Raw genomic sequence first — 25,284 nt, forward strand, 5'->3', positions numbered from 1 at the left:
CAGCAGTGATTCCAAGATTTTAATTCTTGACCAGTAGCTATTTTAGGTTTCAAGTTAAGCAAAAACCACAGGCAGTTATCAGTCAGTTGAGCTGACATACACGTGACATGCACTTTTGAGGATGGAGCACCCTAGCAAGGATCGACCTAAAGATAAGGCCACTGTTCCCTGGCTTCTGTGCAGAAATGAAGGAATACTAATGGGATGGATACAGTGTCTCTTAGGAAGTAGTTATGAATGAAGTAACAACTGGTGCTGTAACTTACAGCTGTGTAGGTGTGCTCTGAATGATGCTCTCCTCGTTAGTGTGTTGCCTGGCAGGATTGCATCTATGGGAGTTTGTTGGCCCCTTTTTCTAATTCACATAAATTCTCTCTAGAACTCAGCATTCGCCAAGGTAAGATGTCTTAACAGATTAATATAGGCAGTCCTTACATGGTTCTGAATGCATAAAATTCAGTAACAATGATTTAGTTAAATAACCCCAGTCCCCCAACAACACAATTTACATTTCAGTTATGGTGTCGTGAGTAATTACATACTGGTACAAACTTCACTACTAGCTCTTCAGTCCACAAATCACTAAGTAAATAATCTCTGTGCGTCATGATCAGTGACCAACTGTGTTACTTGCTTCAAAGTCTGTTGGTGATTGATTTCTGAGCATCAGTTAACAAGTCCACACGCAAACAGCAAGGTGTGTAATTACACTGACTTCTTGTCTCACTGTGGTAAATCCAGATGGTATTTTACAAAATGGGTAATTGAAAGAGAGACATTGAAAGCCTTTTTTAAATAAACAAAACATTTTAATTTTCAAGATCAAAATGCAGCAGGAAGAAAGAAAGAGAAAGAAATAAAGAAAGAGAAAGAAAGGAAGGAAGGAAGGAAGGAAGGAAGGAAGGAAGGAAGGAAGGAAGGAAGGAAGGAAGGAAGGAAAGAAGAAGGAAGGAAGGAAGGAAGGAGGAAGGAAGGAAGGAAGGAAGGAAGGAAGGAAGGAAGGAAGGAAGGAAGGAAGGAGGAAGGAAGGAAGGAAGGAAGGAGGAAGGAAGGAAGGAAGGAAGGAAAGAAGGAAGGAAGGAAGGAAGGAAGGAAGGGAATAACACTGGAAGTGAAATTTGAATCAAATGTAAATGGAGTTATAGAAGAAATAGCTGAGTATGGGAATCTTGACACTGGCACATTCAGAGGGTGAACTTGTTAACATAAACGAGTAAAGGAATTGTGATGGAAAGGATGAAGATGTCTCAGGGGAAGTGATGCCTTCAAAAACCTTCGCATCAAAGGAACTCCCAAAGATATTTCACAGCACTGAAGTACAAAGGGTAAACTTCGAAAGGAGTAAGATAATTCTCCAGAGCACAGACAAGATACTCGCTTCATATGGTAAGTGACATGAAGAAAAGAAAGTGTTGCTCAAGCAACTCAGAAGCTTTTTTTAAAGATTTTATTTATTTATTTATTTGAGAGAGAGCGAGAGAGCATGAGTGGGGGGAGGGGCAGAAGGAGAAGAAGACTCCTCACTGAGCAGGGGGCCTGACCAGGGCTCGATCCCAGGACCCTGAGATCACGACCTGAGCCAAAGGCAGACACTTAACCGATGGAGTCACCCAGGCGTCCCAAGATAAGCTTTTTTTAATAAACAAATAAAACATTTTAATTTTCAGTGTCTCTAATGTTTTAAATTACAGTGTACTACATTAGTGTAGTTTCACTAATTTTTCAAATATCCATACATTTTAAACAATAGTAAGAAAACTTAATGTTTGACAACAAATTTTAAAGCCCACAGAACAATGATAATTTTCCCATAGATTATTACAATTGTTTTACACAGTCACAGCCTGTGTGGTCTTTTTTATAGTCCCTCAAAACGACCTTCAAGTAAAATTTCATCACCTTTTGGTTCAAGGGGCAACTAAGGTTGACACTACTTTCTGATATAATATGTCTAGGTTCTCAGTAAAAATCCTGGTGAACCACCAATTATTTGACTGGTTTCAGGACAAGTTTAATATCTGGAGATAATTATGCAATTTGTTGGCTATTTACAGGGACTCTGAGCAGGACAGTTACCTTTACTTAACAAAAGAGGAAATTACGAAGACTAATGAACATTTGAAGATACTTAAAATTGCATTCAAGGAATCAATCCATAAAACAGTGAGACATTTATCATATTTTAAATGTTTTATCTAGTTATTTATTTACAGTAAAATATGCAACATCAGGAAAAAGCAGACAAATAAGAGGGAAAATTGACAACACCTATGAGCACTGCTTGAGAGATTACAAACTAGAATAGTTGTTTCAGGGAGAAATATCTGGATTTCCAAAGACCTAATTTCACTTTTATAAAAATTTACCTTTAGGAAATCATTACAGGTTTGTGAAAAAAGATTATATACAGGTATGCTCATTTATATAGCATTTATAATAGAGAATGAAATGAACAATTTCAATATTAGATAAGAAAGAATTACTAAGTGGTAATGTTTTCATATGATGAAATATCATTCACTCATTACAATTCATAAAAGTCCTGAAATTCACTTTTGTAGACATCAGTGCTCCATGCAATTACATGGAGAAAAGTGTAAGTTCTGTACACACTGAGAGGAAGTTGCAAGTATGTGGAAGAATTTGATAAAAATTACTTCATACAAAAGAATAACTACAGATCAGTGCTTCTCAAACTATATGTGGTAAAAGACCAGTGTTACTATTTTCTTTTTAATCCCAAATCACTATAGACCAATACTTAAAAAAAAAAAAAAAACTATAATAAAGTAAATCAATAGAAAAATGAAATAAAATGATGTGTTAAAATGTACTATTTTTATTAAATTATGTCACATTGTTATACAAGTTTCAAAGCACTTACCCTTGCACTTATCACAGACTGATAACAACCAATTTGCAGAACAACACAGCTTGAATAGCAATGCAATTGACCTTCCTTTTGCTGTCTCCTAAAAAGGGTTGGTCTTAATAATTGCAAAGCTTTTGATTTGCTAAATGAGATGCAAGTTTATTATTAAAATTAGTAGTTATCATAACTAACATATACTGAAGACTTTCTACATCACACACTATTTTCTCTACCAAAAATGACTCAAACCTCAAAAGAACAATGTAAGATAAGTAAAACGACTCCATCTGTTTGTATTTTTTTATAAAGATTTTATTTATTTATTTGACAGGGAGAGACACAGCGAGAGAGGGAACACAAGCAGGGGGAGTAGGAGAGGGAGAAGCAGGCTCCCTGCTGAGCAGGGAGCCCAACTCAGGGCTGGATCCCAGGACCCTGGGATCATTACTTGAGCCAGAGGCAGACACAACGGACTGAGCCACCCAGACGCCCCTCATCCATCTGTTTTACAGACACGCTGAAGTTAAATAATTTTCTCAGGGACACACAGCTAGTCAGTAGTAAACCTGGGATTTGAATGGAGGCAATGTGACTCTAAAGCACACTTTCTAAGGCACTCTCCTGATGCCCCCCCCACCATCACCACCCCTTGGCCATACCACATTGCCTCGTGGCCAGAAGCTGAACTTGGAACCATGGAGTATAGAGGTGGAGCACTAAATCTGGACTATGAAAGGATGGATGGAGGTCTTCTCTTGACAGGAAAAGAACTCACAGACAGACACATCTTAAGAGGAGAATTAACAGAGTTTAATGTGAGATGTGTTCTGGAAACTCCTTTATCTATTTTAGTAGGTTGCTGATAAATTTGTGTCTCCCAAAAACATAAAATATTGAGTATAATTGCATTTCTGAGGAAAAAAGAAGAGGCTGAGGTGTGTTTCAATGTCCTAGTTGTCACTATTTGCATTGATTGTGCAGTAGATAACACACCAAAATTAACTCTGTTAAAATTTATATTTCTGGGACACCTGGGTGGCTCAGTCGGTTAGGCATCTGCCTTCAGCTCAGGTCATGATCCCAGAGTCCTGGGATCGAGTCCTGCATCGGGCTCCTTGCTCAGCAGGGGGCCTGCTTCTTCATCTATCTCCTGCTCCCCCTGGTTGTGCTTTCTCTCTCTCTGACAAATTAATAAAATCTTAAAGAAAAATTGATTTAAAAAATTTATATGTCTTAAGAATTAGGGACTTACTGTCTTATTTTTTTTTTCTTTTTTATGTATTTGTTTTTCTGGACCTCAGAAACAGAGAGTTGTATTAACCATATGCCTCCCTTTTGGACTCACATTGATCTGGGCGATTTCTCTTTTGTTTTATCTTAATTTTAATTGTCTTTTGTGCCAATTCCCTACTCCCATTTCTCTACCCACCGAAGAAGGCAACCATTTTAACATGTTAAGTAGGTAGTGAGGTAGGGAGGTAAATAGATAGATGATAAATAGATAAATAGATAGAGCTATAATATCACCTATTTATTTTTAAAATATATCTTTTTAGGGATGCCTGGTTAGCTCAGTCTGCCTTCGGCTCAGGTCATGATCTCGGTGTCCTGGGATCAAGTTCTGCGTCAGGCTCCCTGTTCAGTGGGGAGTCTGCTTTTCCCTCTGCCTGCTGCCCCCCCACTTGTGTTCCCTCTCCCTCTCTCTTTCTCTATGACAAATAAATAAATAAAATCTTTTTTTTTTTAAAGATTTTATTTATTTATTTGAGACAGAGAGAATGAGAGACAGAGAGCATGAGAGGGAGGAGGGTCAGAGGGAGAAGCAGACTCCCTGCTGAGCAGGGAGCCCGATGCGGGACTCAATCCCGGGACTCCAGGATCATGACCTGAGCCGAAGGCAGTCGCTTAACCAACTGAGCCACCCAGGCGCCCAATAAATAAAATCTTTAAAAATAAAAAATAAATCTTTTAATTTATATACATTCTTATAAAATACGTGTTTTTGTGTGTTTTTAATTTTTTTTCTCTCAGTACCTTTTTTTTTTTTTTTTTTGAGCCTGACATGGGGCCATGACCCTGGGATCATGACCTGAGCCAAAGGCAGATGCTTAACCGACTGAGCCACCCAGCCGCCCCTCTCAGTACCATGTTTTTAAGATCTGCCTACATCACTGTCTATACATATCGCTCACTGTTTCTGAGCATGCATTTAGGATGCAATATAACTTTAAAGACTATTTTCCCCTTGATGCATTGGCCCAAAATAACCATAATCCATTCCCATAAAATAAGTCAACAAAACAAAAAGAAAATCCTTTTTTTGTAAAATTAAACAAAGCTCTTTTGTAGTCTTTAGCTTAATTATATAACATGCTAAAATAAGAAATAAAAGTTAAGATTAGTCAGTTCTGGTGAATTACAATAATCTTCAAGTGGTTTTGCACTTTAGACCGCAGGTTTTTAAGCCATTCTTTTTCTTTTTTTTTTTTTTAAAGATTTTATTTATTTATTTGACAGAGAGAGACACAGCGAGAGAGGGAATACAAGCAGGGGGAATGGGAGAGGGAGAAGCAGGCTTCCCGCAGAGCAGGGAGCCCGATGCGGGGCTCGATCCCAGGACCTTGGGATCATGACCTGAGCCGAAGGCAGACACTTAACGACTGAGCCACCCAGGCGCCCCACCCATTTTTTTCTATATGCAAAGTTCTGAGAACAAAAAGTCCTTATATGTGTAATTTTAAGGATGTTTGTTATATTTCTAAAGAGTTATTTAGATAATTAAGCATCCTAATGCTGACCCGTCTAAACCCCCAACATGCTTAGGACTCTGGACAAACAATATAAAAAAAAAATAGATGCCGTAGAGTCTCCACATTTTGATAATTAGGTCTTGGTGAAAAAAATTTGGATGATTAAATGCATGTGTGATATGACCCATTAAATTAGTCAAAATTCAAAGCAACTTAAAAGAGTTTAATTTTGGGCACCTAGGTGGTTCAGTCATTAAGCGTCTGCCTTGGGCTCAGGTCATGATCCTGGGGTCCTGGGATCGAGTCCCACATCGGGCTCCCTGCTCGGCAGGAAGCCTGCTTCTCCCTCTCTTACTCCCCCTGCTTGTGTTCCTGCTCTCGCTGTCTCTCTCTCTATCAAATACATAAAAATAAAATATTAAAAAAAAGAGTTTAATTTCATTTGAGCTTAATGTTCAACATCATTTTGTAATGACTTTTAATAATAATATGCCAAATAATGCGTGACTAAGAATACATTTTATATTTTTTGGTTTTGTTTTCTATTATAAAAAGAAACAAGTCTTTAATGATATTAAGAAATTGACTGTGGATTAATTAAAAATTGGCAGCAATGCCAAGACTAGCTATTGAACCCACTACAGATGGTCCCTGGTTTATGATGCTTTGACTTGGGATTTTTTGACTTTATGATGGTGTGAAAGTGATATGCATTCCATAGAAATCATACTTCGAATTCTGAGTTTTGCTCTCTCCCCAGATTAGTGATACTCGCTATGACGCTTTCTTGTGTTGCTGGGCAGTTACAAGGAGCCATAGCTTCCAGTCAACTACCTGATCACGAGGGTAAGCAACCATTCTGTACCCAGACAATCATTCTGTTTTTCACTTTCATTATAGTATTCAATAAATCATTTGAGATCTTTAACACTTTATTATAAAACAGGCTTTGTGTTAGATGATTTTTTTTTTTCAACTGTAAGCTAATGCAAGTGTTCTGGGCACATTTCAGGTAGGTTGGGCTAAGCTATGGTTGTTTGGTAGGTTAGGCATAGTAAATGCATTTTCGACTTACAATATTTTAAACTTATGATGGGTTTATCAGGATGTAATCCCCCTCTAGGTCAAGGAAGATCTGAAGACTATGAGTTCTTAAGAGGATAAAGATATTTAGCTTTGTCTACCTAGCATCTAGCACCAGGCCAGGCACACTGGGCATCCCCAATGAGGTTTGATAAGCACAGGATAATTTAGCCTAGTTAATAATGTTTGTCCGTTGGATTTTTAGGATTTTAGAAAGGAGGAAAAATGTACAGAACTTGGGGAAAATAAAACTATGTGATCATTAATGATCTAATATTTAATGGTAGAGATAACATAAGTCAACATACAGAAATGGTTCACAGGTGTGCAGACCAGGAAATCTGAGGTATGTGGGTGGCAAGGTAACTTATGCTAATCAATCATCTTAATTGCAGTTTCTCAACTCGGTTCCACATTTGAACCACAGAACATAGGAAATGTTTGGAGTGACTGTTTTCTTAATTGTTTCAGTGAGTACCATTTAAATGCATAAGTGAAAAGATAAATTCATAACCTTCAATGGATTCCTTAGGGCAACAGGACCTAAATTTCTCATGATATTCCAGTTGAGAAAGACCTAGAGATCATGATCCTGGAGTCCCTGGATCGAGTCCCGCATCAGGCTCCCTGCTCGGCAGGGAGTCTGCTTCTCCCTCTGGCCCTCCCCCCTCTCATGTGCTCTCTCTCATTCTCTCTCTCTCAAATAAATAAATAAAATCTTAAAAAAATATATAAATAAATAAATAAATAAACATTAAAAAAAAAAGAAAGACCTAGAGACTGATATATATGTTATTTATGGATATATCTATGTTTATGTATTTTATCCATATCTATGTAGTTATCTATATACTTATCTGTATCTATCTATATCCTATATATTTGTGTCTATCTATCCATGTGTCCTTTTTTCCTCTTGAGAGAGAGAAAGAGAAGTTGTTTATTTATAATGAGAAATATGACCATTGAGTTTGTCAGATACTGATTAGCATTTTCAATCGCTGCAGGCAGACCTTACATAAAAGGGCTGATTATTATCAGAAAGATGGTTCTTGGAGTCTAAAGTAATAGTACCATTGGGCCATAAGGACCTGATTTATATCCCAAATAAGACAGACTTGTTGCAAAGCCTGCATGATTACTTGAAGCCCAGAGCACACTCTCTCTTCCCTGAAGCTTAGGCACGCTGCCATTGTTTGTTTTTCTAACTGCTGTCTTTTTACTGCTTTCCTGGAAAACTCTCTTCCAATGGAAGCACCCTCTTTTTAGATATCTCTCGTATATATTATTATGCTGAAAATATGTTTGACTTAACTTTCTAAGTCATATGGCTTGCAGGTTTAAAGAAGGAGAGCCCTTCCCAGAAGCTTAAAATATAAAATCTCTAATTGCATATCACATTTTAGATGTGATCTTTGCTGTTATATTTCAAGCATTTCATACATTTCTTACTTTGTTCTTTCCCTTCACAAGTGAACACACAGCTGACAGGCTTAAGTCTAATGAGCATCTGTTTGGGTCAAAATATTCTCCACTTTCAACTCTCCTAATGAATTTAAACTTTCACCTCAAATGTATTTAGGTTATGAGACCTGTAGTCCTCGTCATTAAAATCAGTACTTTCATTGGCTGTTTTTTACTCATTTAATAAGATAAATTTAAAAAATGCAGTAAAACAGTGGTTTTAAGTTTTTCTTGAGCAGAATCATCCATTATTCAAATGACGTGTGAAAGGAGAATTACTGTGTTTGAAATGCAGTGAGCTCCTGGAGGCCCAATTGCTTGCTGCCTCCTTTCCTCCAGTCCTTGCTGCAAAGAAATTTCCAAGGCCCATATGTGGGGCCAGACTGTGAGGTTTCAAAACCACTGCAAGACCCATGATAGATGATACATACAGATATTCAGATAGAGAGATGAGATGGGTAGATGTCTGGTCTGTACAGCAGTGTAAGAGTTTCCTTTCACAAACTGCAACAAACTCAAACTGCAACAAATTCAATGACTTACACAATACAAATATATCATTTTACAGTTCTGCCTGCTGGAAGTCCAACATGAAACTCACTGGAACTAAAATCAAGGTGGCAGCAGGACTCCATTTCTTTCTGGAGTCTCTAAGTTTTGAATCCCTTTCCTAGATTATTTGAGTCTTGGCACAATTCAAGTTCTTGCAGTTGTAGTACTGAAATCCCAATTTGCTTGCTGGCTGTTGGCTGGTAGCCGTTCCCAGCTTCTAGATTCCACCTGGATTCCTTGGCTGGTGGCCCCCTTCCTCCATCTTCAAATCCATTAGCAGTGGCCCAGTACTACTTATGCTACAAATCTGTCCTTCTTTCCTCATCATCTTCTAACCCAGCCAGAAGAGGTCTCCACTTTTAAGGATTCATAAGATTGGGCCAACTGAATAATGCAAAATAATCTCCCTATCTCAGGATAATCTCAAGGTCTGCATTCATCATCCAATCTTAAAGCCATGTTTTCCATGGAAAATAACATATTCACAGGTTCCAGGGATTAGAGTGTGGACATCTTTAGGGAAGGAGGGTCACTATGGTACTTACCGCATACAGGGTTTGTGTGGTTATTTGCATTTGTTTCTGAAGTGGAGGTCTCGACCAATAGGCAAGGCTATTATGAAATGTGCTGATTAGTTACTTTTTAATCTAAACAGCTTCTTTAATCGACTTTTATGTCTTAGATATCATTCTGATTTTAAAGCTTTGCACACCACAATTTGGTTAATTATACATTGCTTTTCTGTTAATTCCTAGAGGAGAATCTTGGGTCTCTATTTCCAGTATTTTAACTGAATGGAAGTGGGGCAAACTCACAATTACATGATGTACTGTTGAAGTGGGAGAGCGAGGTTCTTGTCTCATGGAGTCCAAGAATGAATCTCGTGGACAAAGGAGGGTGAGTAAAGCATAGACTTTTATTAAGCAATGATACAGAAAAAAGCTCTCAGGAGTGAGAGTGGTCTTGATAGGGTTGCCAATGTGGGCAGTCCTTTATTTAGAACTGACCAGGGACCTTGTGGCCTTATCATTCTTGTGATGTCTTGCCTGGAGTAGGGACTGGTGATTACATCTTTAATGGTTTACTTCTTTTTTAAGGTCTGATTATTCTTTGTTGGTCACAGGTGACTGTGATAAAAAACGGCACACACCCCCCACCCCCATAACACACACCTAGGGCAGGGTGGTCTGGTTTGTTCCCTTATCTCTGGTTTCCTTACACCTCAGCATTTTGGGGATTTCTGTGAGCCTGATCCTCTAGGCTTCTACCTATCTCTCCCTACCTAGCCCTGTCTGTCCCTTACTCATTCCTCCCCCTGGAATACTAACCCTAACTGCCCTTAGGGAATGGGACGATAACTGCTCTGACTGCTTCCTGCTGAAATGGGGTGGTGGGAGGTGTGGCAGTTAGAATCTATCCAGGGGTCAGTCCAGGGGCCTTAGGTATGGCTCCAGGGGGTCATGATGGACAGCAACCAGTACATGCATCAGCATATGCAAAAGGATAAACATAAAACAGGTATTAGGCCCCAAATTATGATCACATGCCTTAGACAAGACCCCCAATTACCAATTCTGTCAAATAGATCTGTGGTTATCTTGATCTTATATAACTGATCACAAATGTCCCCCATTAATTGGGACACCTTGCGGGAGTTAACTGTAATGTTAAAACAACACATGTGAGGAAATTCCTCACTCCCCAAATGGTGTAGCAATAGCAGACAGTCAATAGTGGTGCGGTTCTCGAGAAGTCCTTCTCTGACTTCACTTAACTCTTGGCCGGGTAGATCTAGTGCAGGGGAAGTACCATTTAGAGTCCTGCTGAGCAAGCATACTGTTTTGCTTATTTTATGTTGCTGTCCTAACGCAAGTCCTGGAAGTCCCATAGTGAGCTTTGAGGCTCTTTTTACCAGGAGGGCTGTTGTATGCTTGGCTAAAGCCTTTGTTTGCAATTGTACCTCGACAGAGGTGGCTTCTAGGATAGATATGACTAAGGAATAAAACCATCAAGAAAGAAGCCCTCTGTTTGAGGTCCAGCCTTAACAATACCCTAATTATAAGGAATCACTAGCAAGTGGGGGAAGACTTGTCTCAGATGATAAGAGCATCCCCAAGTACATCATCCAATCCAATCAAAAAGAAAGTGGGGTCATCCATTATCTCCCTAAGTCTACAATTAACCCCATGCAGTGGTGGTACACTCTGGCTTTGAAGAAATGATTTTGTCATCCCAGCCACACAGAATTGGTCAAGGTGCTAGCTGAGTTATACAACTGTTGGGAATCATTCCCATTTTCCCCCAGCTGTTTAAATAATCATATGCCCATGGGGTCCTATTATTATCCCCACAGAATAACAAGCAAGAAGACTGCTTATACATGAGCTGTTGTGGCAATTTCTCTAAAGTTTACCTCAAGTTGTCTAGCGTAGGCAAACAACATTCAAAGACAATCAGAACTAAAATTTAACGTCCACAAATGTATGTTATTGAAACATAATTACAAAGGATTCCTCTTCAGGAGGTCCCCAATAAATCCTGAGGCTCCTGCACCTGCCAGGAAGTGACATTCTTTACTCACCTGGTAAGGCTGCTGGGAACTCTGTAAGCAAGTTATCAGGCCAACATTTCCAACGACTTTATGGTTCCATGTTTTATAAAGTCAACCTTGGTTCCTCAAAGCTGTCTGGTCATATCTGAGTCTTGCATGTCTCTCAGATATGACATTCCAGTCAAAGCTTTGGTAAAATAACCAATGTTTCCAACGGTGTCCTGTTATAAGGAGAACAGATTCTTCTTCTTTTTTTTTTTAGGAGAACATATTCTTCTTGAACTTACGCAAATGACTATGATTGCCACGGAAGAAAGAATACTTACTGAGACCTTTTGAATTCAGGTAGAGGATTCAGGTAGAGAGAAAAGTTAAATGCTTCAATTTGTTTACAAATAAATACTTTATCACACTTTTGTAAGTCATAGATATCTTAAGAGAATGTTTCCTAAATCTGAGAGAGCAAACATTAGAGAATCAGTATTGCAAACAAGAGTCACAAAACTATAATCATCTTTTTAGTTAATTTAGTCCCATGTTACTATTCTTGTTTAATTTGACTGCAACTTTAGTTAGTTTTGGAAATTTTTATCCATTTCAGTTTGATATTAAAGATCTCAAAAACCTGTATTTTCCCTAAAATCCTCTTTATGAACCTCCTTGAAGATGAAAATCATTTTGCAAGAGAATAAGAACAATTATAAATGACAAAAACTCAGAATGGGCATGGTTAAATATCTGATGAGATTGAGAGTTTACAATATAGCTGGCAAGGAAATCAGGTTATTTCTGTGACACATAACACTTCAATGATCAAAATATCAAGTGATAACCTTGTATTAAAACATAGTAAAACTTTAGGAATTGCATATCATCTCTAGAATAGTCATAGCATTTACCTAAATGTAACATAAGGCTTATCATTTGTTTAACAGTGCTTCTGGAGTTATTTAAAATACCAAATAAAAAGGCCTAATGAGTCAAAGAGACTTCATTTACAATTTAAATCTTGGGGAGTTTGTTAAAACCTTAGAAAGGTTTAAAGCACATGCCTAAATAGGATTACAGATTATTACAAAACTTAATTTAACCAAGGTGACAATAAGTGATTCCAAAGGCAAATATGTAGGCGTATATAGCTGTTAGCAAAACTTAGCTTCTTTAACATGAGAAGTTTTAATTAAGTGATCAAAGATCTGATAAAGGCAAAACATAGAAACTGGTTTTTCCGGGAAGACAATGAAAAGAGCAAACAACTTTACATTTTCTTATCAAGAGCAGACCAATAATTCAAAAAAACTTTGTCTTTTGAACAGAAAGAAAAGCAGAATTTCAATCTTATACCCTTGTACTTTTATTTATTTGTTTATTTATTTATTTAAAGATTTTATTTATTTGACAGAGAGCGCGAGAGCAGGAACACAAGCAGGGGGAGTGGGAAAGGGAGAAGCAGGCCTCCCGCCGAGCAGAGAGCTCGATGTGGGACTCGATCCCGGGACCCCAGGATCATGACCTGAGCCGAAGGCAGACGCTTAACGACTGAGCCACCCAGGCGCCCAACCCTTGTACTTTTAAAATCCCTTTATTTTAATCTTAGTCCATCCTGACCACATGTAAAATTCCTTTGCAAAGAATTCCCTACAACAAACCTACAACTTTCCTTTACATTGAGATTTTGTCCTAAGCCATTTCTCTCCAAACAACCATTCCCATGTCTTGAATCTTTTTTTTTTTTTTTTTTTTTTTTACATATAGCTTTGCTTCCCTTATTTCCATCAGTCTGATGTAGGAAAGACCTTAGGGTTCAAAGCCAGTGGCCAAGAAAGAATTCTTCAGGTGTCTTTGGTGCAAAAAGTTGGTTTCATTAAAGTATGGGGGAGGAGCCCTGGGCAGAAAGAGAGGCAATGGGGTCATGAGGAGTGGCCCATTATATACTTTCAAGTTGGGAAGGGGTTAGGGATAGCTTAAGTCTCTAAGGAATTTTGGAAGCAAGGTTTCCAGGACCTCGAGGGGGCTAGCTATGGTTGGGAAAAGGTCATTTATTACCGTTTAATAACACCTTAGTCATGAGACCCTTCAGATATATATCAGTGGGCCATATGCTTGGGGAATGGTTGCCAACACGTATCTTGGGTGGTTTAGAGATAAAGGAAGTTTCCAAAAGAATTTTTGTATGTTAAAGTAGGCTTACAGGATGCTGGGGTGGGGGTGAGGGGGTTGGACAAAGATTGCCTTTTGCCCTTAACGAAGTGTCAACAATGAGGCAGTTGAGTCCTTAGAGGAATGCCACTCTGCCTGTTTCAAGGACTTGTCAATGGGTTGTAGGTAGTAAGGAAATTTGAGTTTTTCTTCTGCTTTTGTTTCCCACATCAAGTCTTTTTTTTTTTTTTTTTAAGATTTTATTTATTTATTTGACAGAGAGAGTCACAACGAGAGAGGGAACACAAGCAGGGGGAGTGGCAGAGGGAGAAGCAGGCTCCCCGCCGAGCAGGGAGCCCGATGCGGGGCTCGATCCCAGGACCCTGGGATCATGACCTGAGCCGAAGGCAGACGCTTAACGATTGAGCCACCCAGGCGCCCCAGTTTCCCACATCAAGTCTTAATTATTTTTAACAGGATTTTAACTCTTACAAACATTAGTCTCCAGTGAAAACTAAGTAGTAACCAGTTGTGAACCGTCACACCAGAATTCTTTAGATGGCAAATTTATGAATCAATTAAGCACAAAACATGTTTCCAACAGACTTAAATATCCTTAGTTTCTCTGCAGTAAGAAGTCAAAAGCACAAACCTACATCCAGTAATCAATGCTTTAGCACTTTATCCCACTTGTAAAAGACCTAGATGTCCAATGAATTGAATCCTACTTATCATCCACGCAAAACTCTTAAGTTTCAGGTTACCAAAGACTTTGAAGGCTATCTTAACGATTACCCATGAAAACTTTGAGACAGACAATTAACCATCATTTTAAGTCATCTTTTTGCTAAGAAATTGCGACAGAGATAACACAAGCTTACCTGACCTTTAGCAAACCTTGATAGAATAAAAGTTTTATATTTAATGCTGATAATTTTAAAGACATGTCTATCTTAATTAAACCAACAAACTTAAATTAATTTAAATAGTGAATATGTCTCACCTAGGTCCACTTTAAAAAGTCTATCAGTTTGTTCCCCATTGTCAATTTTTACCTGAGACACTGGTGGGGAAAACTGAAGTGCGTGGTGTATGCAGACAGCATCCAAGGTGGTGTAAAAACAGGAGGGGGGCGGGGGGGGGAGGACAAAAGAGGCAAAGTGCAGCCAGAGGCAGAGGAAAAGGGTTTCTGGTTCTAAAGCTCATCCACTTGGACAGATGAGCAAACACCATGTTTTTCCACCAATAAGTGGAATTAGTCAGTCCATGTCAGGCCAGAGAAGACAGGTAACTTTCCCAAAAGAAAGAGAGTTTCAGCAGCTGCTTGGGAATACTCCTTAAAGTCCCCTTCCTGAGGTAGACTAACCACCGTTGTCTCCAATTATAGCCATTAACCCGGGAAATGAGTAAGGGAGAGAAGCCCCCACATCTATTAGGAGGAACAGTAAGAGAGAGTGAGAGTGAAAGTCAGTGTCCCTTTTGCTAGGGAGGGCCTGTGTTTCCTCCAGCAACCTAGGTTTATTTGGAGGAGTCCTGTTGAGACAATTATCCAGTATGTCAGGAGGGAGTTTACTGGTCTGGTTACCACCAAACACGTTCTCAAGAGGCCCTTAGGTCTGGGTCCTGATTGAGAGCCCTGAAAGCCTGGATGGATCTAAGGTACCTCCGTCTATTCACCCTGTTTCCTGATAGGTCCCACTGAGGTCATACAATGAGTGTTACAGGAGCTCAGTCCTTTCCTAAATTTGCAATCCAAATTGTTTTCAGTGGGTTAAAAGGCACCCCAAGGGAGAGTCCTTGGGAACCGAAGAAGAGACCATGCCTTGCCAGGAAGGTCACACCTTATTTTACCTTGCCTTGAAGAACCCGCCATGTTTAATCCATGCAAAACACTAGGAAAGTTTTACAAGGGGAAATTACCCAATTTTACAGTACCCAATTCAGAGGAGTCCCCACAGAGAATGGTTTGTTTCCCATCTTGTGATCCTGGTAAGAGTTACCCCATACCTGTTATAGAGAGGTGACTGTGAAGGTGTCCCTACATATCAGCTCTCCCCTGTGAACCCAGGCATCCCATGGTTTCCTACCCAAGGTGAAAGAGTGGCCTAACATATTGGGTCCAGGAGGGCTCAGGTCAGTGGGAGTAGCCACTCTTACCCATCTGTCACCCAATCCTCCTTGTCTCCTCTGGATTTCCCTAAAAAGTCTGGCCTAATCATAAGGGGTTTAACAAGGTTAATAGTTTAAAATTTAATATTCTTTTTAGAAGGTTAAGAATTCGAATGGAACAGTTAGGGTCTCTCAGTGGGAGGCGTGTGCTGCTTATGGATGAGGCTTCCCGAGGTGTAACCCCCAGGGCTGGTCTCTATCCTTTTACGTGTCAAGGAGACCCCGAGGTCACCAATGGTAACCAAAAGGCAGGTTCAGAGTGCTGGATTGCCAGTCCTTTTGTGCGCTCCCTACATGAACCTTAAACAAAGCAGAGGATCCTTTTAACGACCTAATTCTTCAGAACTCTCTTGATTGAGCCCTCATTATTTGGTCAAATAAATTCGCTTGTATTCCTAGCTCCATGATGCCTGATCAGTCAGGCCAATTATAAACCAATTTCAATTATGCTTCCTCACCTTACCCCTTGAGTACTTTTCCTGTCTATATACTTGAGCTGCCAGTTGTAAGCATGGCCCTGTTGAAGGGTGCAGACCCCTGAGATTTAGCATCATCATAATTTCATATTTTTGTTGTTGGAACAAGAAAGCTTCAACTATAGGACCCATTGAATTCCCAGCCACTAATACAATCAGTTGAGGAATTGGCTGGGGGTTTGTAATTCCCTCCTTAATCCCCAAAGTATTCCGAGGGGAGTAAATGCCTAGGAAACATGGGGCTGCCTCCAACTTGTCATATAAAGAGATAGCTCTGAGCCTGCTTAACCGATAATTTGGTGTTGTCTCACAGAGTCAAAGAATGAATCTCACGGACAAAGGAGAGTGAGTGAAGTGATAGAGTTTTATTAAGCAAAGATACAGTAAAAAGCTCTCAGGAGTGGGGCTCCTGGATGGCTCATTCATTAAGTGTCTGCCTTTGGCTCAGGTCCTGATCCCAGGGTCTTGGGATTGAGCCCCGCCTTGGGTTCCCGGCTTGGTGGGAAGCCTGCTTCTCCCTCTCCCACTCCACCTGCTTGTGTTCCCTGTCTTGCTGTGTCTCTCTCTGTCAAATAAATAAATAAAATCTTAAAAAAAAAAGCTCTCAGGAGTGAGAGGAGTCTTGACAGGGTTGCCAACATGGGCCTCCACCGACAGTCTTTCATTTAGAACTGACCAGGGAGCTTGTGGCCTTCTCATTCTTGTGATGTCTTGGCTGGAGTAAGGACTGGTGATTACATCTTTAATGGCTTACTTCTTTTTGAAAGTCTGATTATCCTTCGTTGGTCACAGATGACTGTCATAAAAAAGACACCCTCCCCCCCACCCCACATGCCTAGTCTGGTTTGTTCCCTTAACTCTGGTTTCCTTTCACCTCAGAATTTTGGGGATTTCTGTGAGCCTGATCCCTTGGCCCCTTCCTATCTCTCCCAACCTAGCCCTGCCTGTCCCTTACTCACCATCAGCATAACAAAGAAGATTGTATTTTAGATTATGGGCTGTCAGGTTGATCCATAACAGACTATTATCCTTTCTGCCAGCAATTTAGCCATAAAACACACACACACACACACACACACACCATGGACAGTTACTAAAGTGATAGAATTGACCCAGAGTCAGGCTGACCACAGTTTTGAATACACTGATGGACCAAATTTGGACATGCTTATCTAAATCTAATTGGAAATTCAGATCTCTATACAGTCATTTACCCTTAAGTTTTAAGCCATTGCATTTCATCTGTTATTTATGATCTTGTTTGGATTTCAGAAAAAAACCAGTACTTCGTGACACATCTTAATTTATACTTTACCTTTAAGACCTGGTTACTCCTTGAACCGAGAGCACAACATTTATTCATGTGCACAGAAGTTATGAACCACAACCAAAGGTGAAACAATGCACTTCTCCAATAAATACAGAGTCATTGGTTCAACCTTGGTTTGAAGAGCGATGAAAACACCACTACCTTTTCTGATAGTTTTAAGGGAGAATCTTCCCACAGGATTGTGGTTTTGGCCAGCCCCTTCCCAGCGTGAGTAACAGAGGAAGATGGGGGTCCTGACAGCCATCCTGGGGTTCCCCTTGTTAGTTCTAGTCACTGGAGGCTGATGTGTGGCTGCCTAAGACAGCTACAAAACCCAGCAGCACAACACTGAATATACCTAATGTGCTAATAAGAGAGAGAAAAACTTTCTTTTTTCTCTCACTTAGGATACTAAAGGGCAATAGGGCATCTACCAGCAAAAAGTCCAAAGGCAGAGATCTAGCAACACAGAGAGAATTTGAAAGGTGCATTTTCACAAATGGTAAGCGCATGATAAGCTTTCTTTGCATTCTCTAGGGGTAAGCTATTTCTCAAAAGCCAATTCCCACTATGACTGGCACCTTTGGCATTTATGAAATACTCAGTGTTTTGCACTCAGCTAAAGGAATCTGTGTATTCAGAAAAGAAGTGACTGAAAAAATTCAAGATGTCCTGGTCATCTACTGCCAATCACCATTTCTCACTCCACAGGGATTTACTCCATGGAGAATACAGCTTCGGGTCTCCCTTTAGGGAAGTTTCCTTCTCATTGCTAGAATAAGTCCAAGTAGATTCTTGACTATCCTCTAAAATCCTGACAAGCAATGTGGAAAGAAAAGAAGAGCACATTTCTGAAAATGGAAGATGTGCATAAATAATAACATTATATAAGGTAAAGATCACAGAATTTATCGAATGTAAAGCATTAACACTACATGTGTTAGGGAATATCACAGTTCAAAGGGCAGGATTTTAATGCATCTCACAAATACAAGTACATTGTACACTGTATGCATTGTTGCTTTCAAAGACATTGATCCATTGCTGAGCAACGGGAATGACAAAACAACCTTCCAGCCCCAAAGGGTCAAATTCAGGAACATTTTACAAAATCTTCAGTTTCACCTCAGACAATTGCATTTTATGAATGATTAAATCAAAGTGTCATGATGCAAAGAGAAATAATAACAAGCTTACTGGTAAACCTGTCATAGCTGAGGAAAGAATGAGGTGATCTTCTTTGAAACTAAAAATCTTTTCACACATTATGGAGGCTACTATCAGTACAAGTTGAGAGTGAGGGAGTAACTATCAAGATTCAACCAGCTATTAATTTCCATTCACTGGGCAAAAAAATATTTCTCGCATTCTGATTTGAGAAAGCACAATGACTTATTTTTTAAAGATTAAGTTATTCTAGAGGAATTATAAACAGGGGGCAGCATCAACACTTAGGTTAGTAGGGTTTTTTTTTTTTTTTTTTCCTTTAAGAAATGGGACTGAGTCCTGACTATAACACCATTAAGACAGGCACCTGGAGGTGAGCATACAAATACCAATCAATTTTATGAGCAGCCGGTAGGTCTGAAATTTCTGCCCCCTTTTTATTTTCCTACAGACATAATTGTCTACTTTAGTGCACAACTGTATGAAAGAAATTAGACTCTTTTTACCTGTGAAAACTTATCCTGGCTCATTTGTGAAACCCCAAACTATCCCATACTGAAGTAGTTTTAGAAGAGCCTCATATCTATGGACAATCTTCTTGGCTTGTAAAATTCACATGAGCCTTGCATACAAATTCTGTGTATTTTCATTGCTTCCACAACCTTTTCTCTTTTCTTATTATGTTATAGGTTAAGAGGACATAAGTATGTGTTAGAAGTAAACACTTGCAGCATAATATGTGTTAGCATTCCCTCACAAATAAATATTCCCCCAAAGAGCCAAACAGAGTAGAAAGGGCAGGCAGAATGCATTATACTTATTTAGTTTCATTGCATCATTTTATTTAGGGCCTAAAATGATCCCCTTAGCGTGGCTATAATTTCTTTTGGTCTTAGAAAGTGTACATTGGGTTGCTGAGGTCAACTTGATCTCTATATGGTATCCTAAACCAGTGTCATCTCTTAATTAAATGTAACTTTCTGGAGACAAGAGGTAAATAGAGAGCAAATTTATATAAATCTTACCGAAATCTGGGAGCATTCTAGATTTTTTTCCTTTTCCTCATGCCCCATATTTAACTTGATAATAAAAAATTCTCTCAGGTTGGCTCTCTCTGCGGTGTCTTCTAATGCCCTGGCTTTAATTCAAACTATCATTATTTCTCACCAGATTATGACAATAAATCCACCTGATCCCTCTGCCTCCAGTCTTCCTCTGTATTTATTCTGTCATCTATGCCGATACTATAGTGATGTGTCTAAAGCACAGATTTATTATTTTTTCCATCTTGTTTAAATCTTTTGATTGCCTGGCTAATTCCTTGACAGCAACACTGTTAATAGTATTAAATAGCCCTTGGGAATGTAACACCTGAGCACACAAGCAGGAGTCAAGCAACATACCCTGAGCTGCTGGGACATAGAGACTTCATGGGAAAAGAACTTGAACATGGACCTCAGCAAAAATCCAGATCTATGCAGACATGTCTGATGGAGAAGAAGAACACATAGTAACCTGATTTTAGAAAGTACCAACTGGGGGCCAGAGAGAAAATCTCTAAGAAAAGAATGAATTTACCAGTGCAGACTACATCCAACAGCAGGGACAAGAGTTTGCTAATATATATATAAGATACAGAATAAAATCCAAACTCCTTAATATGTCTGCCATAAACTGTCCTCAATGACACTCAATCTTGCCATTTAATTCTCATTGTTCATTATAACCTGAGCATAGTCTGTTTTCCCATATGGCCATGTAACATGGTAAGAGCTATAAGAATTTTGTCTCTTATGACTTCTTGTTCTCACATTTGCTATTTCCTCTGCTTATGATATAATTTCTTACCCCTTCTCCTTATTTCCTTTCTTCACCTGGATAAATAAATTAGTTTTGGCAGCCTTCTATAAATCTCAACTCTTCAGACCCTACAATGTGTTGTTAGTGTCTTCTTTGAATCCAGTGACTCTATAATTGTAAATCATACTGCAATATAATGATTTCTTTACTTTCTACCTCCTCCATTAAATAATGGATTCTTCAACAACAAGGGTATTCTAAAAATTGCATGATTAAAATAAATAAATAAATAAATAAATAAATATTGCATGATTAACACAAAGTCTGATAAAGAATAAATATTCAGTGATTAATTGATTTATTTAATTTAATTGATTAACTTCCCCTAATATTTTGTATCTTTCATACAGTTCTATCTATATTTAATTGATTAATTAACTCCCCCTATTATTCTGTATCTTTCATACAGGTCTATCTATCTATATAGAATGTGGCCCCCACCATCCAGATAACATAACAACTGGAGTCCCATCCCCTCCCATTATATACAATTATCTGAGATTATTTGCTTTGCTTTTGCTTTCACTCTACCTGTTTTTCTTTCCCAATTTTCTTAGTTTTCACCTTTACTTTTCCTCCTTTTAAATTTTGTTCTAGTAGTATTAAGAATATGCTAAGCATTCTATAAATATTTTATATATTTTTATTTGTATTGTGTAAAAGTTTTTGTACAAATTAATAAATAAATCTTGACCTTAAAGGGGCTTAGAATCTACTAAGAGATCCAAGACATGTGCAGCATACAAATCTAATGCATGATTGAAAATGAGAAGTTCCATAAAGGAGAAACGCATAATGTGGTATGAGAGTTCAGAAGATATTCTAGGTAGGTTATCGATAAAGTTGTAGTGGGCACTATGACTTGTTCACTCACTTGGTGTCAGCAGGACTTTTTTCCAGGCTGCTGGACTGAGGGTCTCAGTTCTTCAATGACTGAATGTCTCTCTCACTCCCTTGCTATCTGATCCTCTGCTTGGAGCAACTCAAAACTTGGCAGCTGACTTTCACTGGAGTGAGCAATGAAAAGTCAAAGGAAAATGTGACAAGATGGAAGCCACATACTATTGGTAAATCTAATTTTGGAAGTGATATCCCATCATCTTAACTCTATTATATGGTAGAAGAGAGACACATTAGGTACAGTCCATATTCAAGGGGAGGAGATTACATAAGTGAGTAAATACAAGGAGGCAGAGATCATCTAGAGACTGCCTGCCACATATATACCTCATGGGACTTTCATTACAAATGAGACAAAACAACAGCAAACAAAAATAGAAAGGTAACACAGGCCCACCTTCAAGCAATTCACATGGCTGTTTTTCAAAAGACACTTTGGAAGGAATGACAAAAGGAATGGTAAACAAGAAAATTGCAAATATGAGCAAATCTAAATAAGGGTTGACAGTATAAAACAATAATAATAGTTTGATGAATAATATGGAGTGTAATTTAAAAAAAAACAGACAAAATTATAAACAAAGGAAGAGAGCAAGACATCAATAACATAAGAGAAGCAACTGAACGTAAATTGTCCAAGGCCCTTGTATTGTTTTAGAGTTTCCTAAATCCATGTACGCATATTACATTTTAGAGGTAACCACTGAAGTATAGACATAAAATCTGTTGTTTCCAGGCTGGTAGAATGAATCTGTGGATATGTGTTTGGTGGAAAGGAATTATGACTATAAATAAAACCCAATTGGCCCAAAAAAACACAGACAATATGAACACTGGAAGACATGCAAAAAGTGGGGTAAACAGAAATCACAGAATGGTAGAAAATAAAAGGTTTGGAAATAAAGAAAGTACAAAGTAAAAGAGCTACCAATTAAGCAGAATCCACAGAAGATAGCACTGATTAGATAGGGGTCCCAAGGAAAAAGAAAAACTAACGACCTGCCATGTTTCACTAGTGTGATTAGAAAGTTGACTGTGATATAATCAGAATTAGGGAATACGGGATGGGTTGCTATTTAGTGAAAATGCAAACTTCAGTTTTGAAAATGTTATTTAGGATTCAGCGGCATTTCCTGAACAACACTATTGGTTGAATCTGAGTTGCCAGTGAAACATCCAAATGAACTGTTCATTCAGACAGTGTACAGAAGCATGGATGTATTCACTAATGGCAGAGTTTCTTGTCAGACAGACTGTGGATTAAATCCCAGTTTTTCCATTTACTAGCTGTGTGATTTGGACCAAGTCACTTTAGTGTTTCTAGCCTCAGATTTTTCAACTTCATGATGGCCAAGAGTATCACTGTTGAAAGAATTCATTCAATTAAACAAGATAATGAATATAAAATGTTTAGAACAGTGCCTGATACACAGTGTGTGATTTTTTTTTTTTTTTAAGATTTTATTTATTTATCTGAGAGAGAGAATGGGAGACAGAGAGCATGAGAGGGGGAGGATCAGAGGGAGAAGCAGACTCCCCACTGAGCAGGGAGCCCAATGTGGGACTCGATCCCGGCACTCCGGGATCATGACCTGAGCCGAAGGCAGTCGCTTAACCAACTGAGCCACCCAGGCGCCCCACAGTGTGTGATTATTAAAAGAACTTATTTACAGTTGATTTCTATTCCCTTTAATGGCCATGATTTTTATTTATTTTTTATTTTTTAATTTTATTTTATTTTTGTTTTAAGAGTTCAACTTTTTATTGAGCAGCTTATAGAAGAGGTTTAGTCAAAAAGACCAAAGCCCATGTCATCAACAGACTCCTCAGATTGTTCCTTCTTTGCTTCCACTTTCTTCTCCTCAGCTGGGGCAGCCACGTGGAAGGAGCAGGACCTCCAGCTGGGGCAGCGCCAGCTGCTGGGGCCAGTCCACCAGCTCCTACATTGCAGATGAGGCCCGCAATGTTGACGTTGGCTAGGTCCTTTGCAAACAAGTCAGGCCAGAAAGGTTCAACATTCACACCAGCTGCTTTAATGAGGGCACTGATCTTATCCTCCGTGACCGTCACCTCATCGTCGTGCAGGATGAGGGCCGAGTAGATGCAAGCGAGCTCCGAGACCGAGGCCAGAGGGCGGGCGAGCGCTGAGCGAACGCTGCCGGGCGCCGTGCTAGTCGCCGGATGAAGTGAGGGGCTCACCGCAACGCGGCCTTAGCTTCCTTGGAAGGACCCAGCACCTCAGCGGCAGCTGAGGGAAAGACTGGCCATGATTTTTTAAAAACCTCATAAATAACATTTTTTATTCAAAATGCAGCATCAAATGAAACTGCATCTTGAATTTAATTGTCCTAAAAGCAAATCTACTGAAAGACTAACATGCTATAAGGTTCCTGTTGAAGTACCCCATCATGTGGGTCGTATTTGTCAACATTTTTAGGAGAGTGTTGTCATGGGGTCATACAGTTCCTTGCCACCAATACCAGATTTCTACTCAGAGTTCAGAAACAGTTTTTCAGATTTTACAGTATCAGACAAGCTTGCCAGGAGATCGGCAATACAATAATTTACTAAAAATTCTTAGATCGTTCATTTGAATAAATCGTAGAGAATAAATGAAGCCAGCGTATTTCTACTATTCTTATCTTGTATAAGAGGGAGCTGACAACTCGAAAAACTTCAATTTGTATATGGATTCATGACTTCTCAGTGAAAATATAAACTGAAATAAAGTAAGTCATCTAATGTAAGAGAAGGAACCTAATTAAATTTTAAAAAGAAAAAAGAAAGGGAGTCACTTCAAGACAGTGTATTGTTCTGGCAAGAATGCTGGGTAGCCTTTGACATTAATACTTATAAGACCATGGAAATCATGTACTAATTCTAAGCCCATTTTCTTTCGCTTTTAAAAATGTTTTGTTTGTTTCTTTTTTTATTTCAAGATTTTTCTTTATTTATTTGAGAGACAGCACAGAGGGAGAGGGAGAAGCAGACTCCCTACCGAGCAGGGAGCCTCCCCCTCAATGGGGCTGGATCCCAGGACCCTGGGATTATGACCTGAGCTGAAGGCAGACGCTTAACCCGCTGAGCCATCCAGGCGCCCCATCTCTTTTAAAAATATTTTAAAATAATTTGAAACTAGTAATTTCATAAAATAAAGATACTCTCTTACATAATCATAGTACAATTATAAAATGAAGTGTATTTTTTATCTCATTTTCATTTCTCTAGAAGTTTGATTTGGGTCAATTTTATATCTACCTGTTCTCTACTTAACTTTCTTTTTATTTATTTATTTTAAAAGATTTTATTTATTTTTTGAGAGAGAGAGAGAGTGAGAACACGAGTGGGGGGAGGAGAGGGAGGAGCAGACTCCTGGCTGAGCAGAGAGCCTGACATGGGGCTCAATCCCAGGACCCTGAGACCATGACCTGGTCAGGACCCTCATATCATGACCTGAACTGAAGGCAGATGCTTAACCGACAGAGCCACCCAGGCGCTCCTCTCTACTTAACTTTTTAACACATAAAATATGGTTATAATACTTTTTATATGACCATTCTGCTAATTCAAATATCTCTGTCAGTCCCAGGTCAATTTTATAAATTAATTTTTTATTTTGAAAGAGTTTGACTCACAAGGAGTTGCAAAAATAGTGCAAAGATTTCCCATGTATTCTTCCTCTAACTTTGTTCAATGATAATACCTTATACAAGCATAGTGCATTGTCAAAAAGAAAATTGACACTGGGACAATACTATTAATTCAATTACAAACCTTTATTGGAATTTCTCAGGTTTTGCACGTACTCGTGTGTGTGTGGACACTGAGTAGGGAGAATGGTTCTATGAAAGTTTGTCACATATATAGATTTGACTAACAAAACTACATTCAGGATACAGACTGTTCCATTACCATACACACACATAAAACTTCCTTCATATTACCATATTACTCCTTAATTGCCATTCCCTTTTTCCACCTCTAACCTCTGG

General features: G+C 38.9%; 1 pseudogene; it reads right to left on the reverse strand.

The window, feature by feature from the left end:
* Positions 1–23,041: 23,041 nt before the first annotated feature.
* LOC123839137 (large ribosomal subunit protein P1-like) lies at positions 23,042–25,015 on the reverse strand (annotated as a pseudogene).
* Positions 25,016–25,284: the final 269 nt, after the last annotated feature.

The sequence above is a fragment of the Mirounga angustirostris genome, unplaced genomic scaffold, assembly GCF_029215605.1.
Source record: "Mirounga angustirostris isolate CCGP_5_RB_7025 unplaced genomic scaffold, mMirAng1.0.hap1 SCAF_3, whole genome shotgun sequence".
Classification (NCBI taxonomy): domain Eukaryota; kingdom Metazoa; phylum Chordata; class Mammalia; order Carnivora; family Phocidae; genus Mirounga; species Mirounga angustirostris.